The sequence below is a fragment of the Coptis chinensis genome, chromosome 6 (genome assembly GCF_015680905.1).
Source record: "Coptis chinensis isolate HL-2020 chromosome 6, ASM1568090v1, whole genome shotgun sequence".
Classification (NCBI taxonomy): Eukaryota; Viridiplantae; Streptophyta; class Magnoliopsida; order Ranunculales; family Ranunculaceae; genus Coptis; species Coptis chinensis.
This window is the reverse complement of record NC_141461.1, coordinates 58,794,525-58,798,083: the sequence shown is the minus strand read 5'-3', so window position 1 is coordinate 58,798,083 and position 3,559 is coordinate 58,794,525. Positions and strand designations below refer to the sequence as shown.

At 34.9% G+C, this 3,559-nt stretch overlaps 1 long non-coding RNA gene across 1 annotated transcript; it reads right to left on the bottom strand.

Annotated features, from left to right (window-relative positions):
• Nucleotides 1-368: 368 nt before the first annotated feature.
• LOC147493751 (uncharacterized) lies at nt 369-984 on the bottom strand. Its single transcript, XR_015198994.1, has 2 exons — nt 662-984; nt 369-558 (listed from the first exon to the last, which is right to left on the bottom strand). It is a non-coding gene; the product is annotated as an uncharacterized LOC147493751 (long non-coding RNA).
• Nucleotides 985-3,559: the final 2,575 nt, after the last annotated feature.

Sequence of the window (3,559 nt, the reverse complement as noted above, 5' to 3'; positions counted from 1 at the left end):
TATCTAGAGTCAACAATCGTATTTCCGTAGCTTCGTAGATTATCTTTAGTTTATATTTTATCTTGTTATTTATTATATCTAGTTATTTAAAATAACGCGTCTTGTTAGCATAACATTTCGTAAAGCTCTCATTGACTTAGGACTGATTTCTTAGACTTAGGAAACAATCCATGCTAGGGAACTAGGAGTGGAACGAACTTCCTACTCCACTTAGTGCAATTTGCATCGAGAGTAGAAGATTTGATAATAGAAACGAAAGTTAGTTTAGTTTACTTACGTTGTGAATTCATCGTTCATTTCGTAGGTAGACTATACATTTTACATTTATCAACTATTTTAACGCCACTCCACGTCTATAGAGAATTCAGTTGTTGTTGTTGTTTGTTTTTTTTTTTTTTTTTTTCTATTGATGGGCAAAATTCAGCTAGAAATTATCTTCTGAACTCTGAACGATGATAAGATAAGTGTGAGAAAGCATATAATGTAAGTACCTCTTCTACAAGTTTGTTGGAGTCACAGTCACACACCTACTTCATATTGTTTTGAGTCACGCGCCCACTTCATATTGCAAGTACATATAATGTTTTGAGACGCACCTACTTCATATTGCCAACATTCAAATTAGGCATTTACAAGTAGTTATTTAACTACACTGGCTTACCTTGATGATAATGAGTTCAAACGCATTAATTGGCACAAATATGAGCTGTAACCTAAAACAAAGTAAAACCCAAATGAATCAGAAGAACATCTTAAAAGCAATGCCACACCTACAGAGTTATGATATCCATCCAACTTACAAAAACAGAATGAGCCCACTTAGTATATATTAAATGGTAAAAATAAAAATGCAAACTTTATTTAACAATCAGAGATGAAGAAGAGATCTATGCAAAGATTAAAAACCAAAATGTAAAATTCAAAACAACACGAGTTTGTTGGAGGATGCGAGATGGAGAAGCACACATGCCAGATTCGTTGTTTGATTTTATGTTGGAGGTGTTGAATTTGGAGGCGTTGGTTTGAATTCGGAGCAAATTAGGGAGAGAGAAGGAGAGAGAAAACCCTTCGTAAGATTATCGATTTTGTTATTGAGTTGTTTTGATTTTTAGAACTCTAAAAATATCAACGGCCGAGAATAGACTATATCGAAACAGATCGGTGGATTAGATCGACTGTGCGTAGAATGTGGCTACAGTGACTGTGCCTCTATCCCACCCCATATATATATATATATATATATATATATACGGTTTGGCTATACTGCCACTCTAATACTGCCACTCTTATCTCACACTTCTCCTCAACCGTCCGATCTCACCTCAAGATCTGATGATCTAATTCACTGAAAAAATATGATATTTCAAAATTTTGCTTTATTTCAAAATCCAAAAAACGAAAATCACCAAAAATGCGAAATTGGGTGAACTCTCTCTCTCTCTCGGCTTCTTCTTCTCCAAACCGTACCAAGCTTCTGGATTAAGGTTTGATTTTCGTTAAATTAATTAGTTTGGGTTTTGTTTAATGTCGTATCCTTACTAGGCTTTCTTGATATATCAAGTCAATTTGTTTTAAATAGATATTCGTTTTTCTTATCTTCATAGGTTTAATGCTTTTTTATTTTAGGAATTTTACTTTGTTGGTGTGTTGGATGGGATAGCTTCTTATTAGCTTGAAAGCTTTCTGTACTACAGTTTGCAAATGCCAAAAAGTTTCTTTTTGAATCCGGCCTGTTCCTTTCTTTTAGTGTGTCTTTACACTAACACAGTAACACGACTGCTATGTTCTTGGCTTGGGCAGCAATGGACAAATTCAAATAGCACTATAGCAGCCCATTTTCGAAATATATTTAACATCTTGAATATATTACATATTCTTATTTGACAATTATGTTTCCACTTTCTGCTATCTATCAATTGTTCATCTTAAATATTTGACAATTCAGCATATGCTACGGTTCTTAGGCTTGTTGAAGTTGCTTGTATTTACAAATAGTCATCTTATACTCTGCCTTAATAGTTTTTAGTAATCCCACTCTTCTGGATTTCAATTATTTGCGTGATGCTTATTGTTATCTGTTGGAAATAAGGCTGGATAAACGCCCACCAGGATAAGGATAAACCACCAAGATAAGGATAACCACCAGGTATTAGGATGAGTGTAGGACTCTATCCTATCTGGTATTAGGATGAGTGTAGGACTCTATCCTATCTGATATTAGATGAGTATAGGACTCTATCCTGTATGATATTAGATGAGTATAGGACTCTATCCTATCCAATATTTAGGAGGTGGGAGAGCTCTATAAATAGACCCCCCACCCCTCACATATTGATCATCCCAAAAACAACAAAGAAAAACTCTCTCTCCTTTAATGGTGGCCTCCAACATTTTCTAAAGAAGAAGCTAGTAATTTGTGGAGATTCCATAGGTGGTAACCTCCCTAGCCATTGTTGGTTCTTGGTTCGTGAACAAAGGTTGCTTCCCGTTCGTGGTTGGAACTTGACTCCAGCTAAGTTGAGAAGAAGAAGATCTTGAGTGTGCCAAGAACATCATCTTCTCCTGTAGATCAAAGCTTGGAACTTCAAATTGAAAGCTGTGACCAAGGTACGATCTTCTGTTTCCGCTGCGCTATTTTATGCATGTGATATAGTGTAATTATACATATCGTAGGAATCATGCATGAGATATCGGTAAAACCCTACATTGGCATCGAGCCAGGTTTTCCATGGTTTGCATGTTTTTGTTTGTAGTTTTGAACTTGTGATCTACATTTTTTTTGGAAAACTGTTTTTTTCAAAATCTCTTAATTAATTTTTAAATTATTAGGTTGCTTAAAATTAATTAGAAATTGCTTAATTTTTTTTTTGCAAAATAAATTATTTATGGGAAATAATTTGGCTATTTTAGTGGAAATTTTTTTTAGGAAAATTTTTTCCTTAAAATTTTTAATTTTTCCACGATTAAAAATTGACATTAGGATGTTTATTTTTACCATGTAGTAATTATTTAAATCTGGATTTTTACTATTGCATGTAAATAAAATTGTATGTTTTCTATCAACGGTCATATGAAAACTAAGGCACAATGCCTAAGTCGCATAAACCCGAGACTTGTAGGAAAATTGAACCAGATCTTGGGAGACAAGCTTCCAAGAAACGCATGACTGCAAAACAATATAGGAGAGTTTTGCAGCGTACTGTCTTGAAATCTGATAAGATGAAGACAGAGCCACCATCACCAGAATATACACCAAAAAGCCCCAGTCCTATTCAGGATAGGAATGAGGCTCGACCACTTAAATCTCTCCTACATCGATTATGGGACGATGCTAAGGATCCAAATCCATATGATGTGTCATCAGGGTTTGTTTTCCCACCTCACAGGGAAACAGAGGAAGTGGCTAGTAATTTTCAAATAGCTGATAGTGACTGTGAGGATGAGGATGACTCCCCTGGGCACTTAGGACGTTTCTATGTTCATGGTTGACTGGCTCTTTTTAGTTCCACATTGTTTTTGAAAGATAGAAAACTCCTTTGTGTAGAAACAATTTTATTAA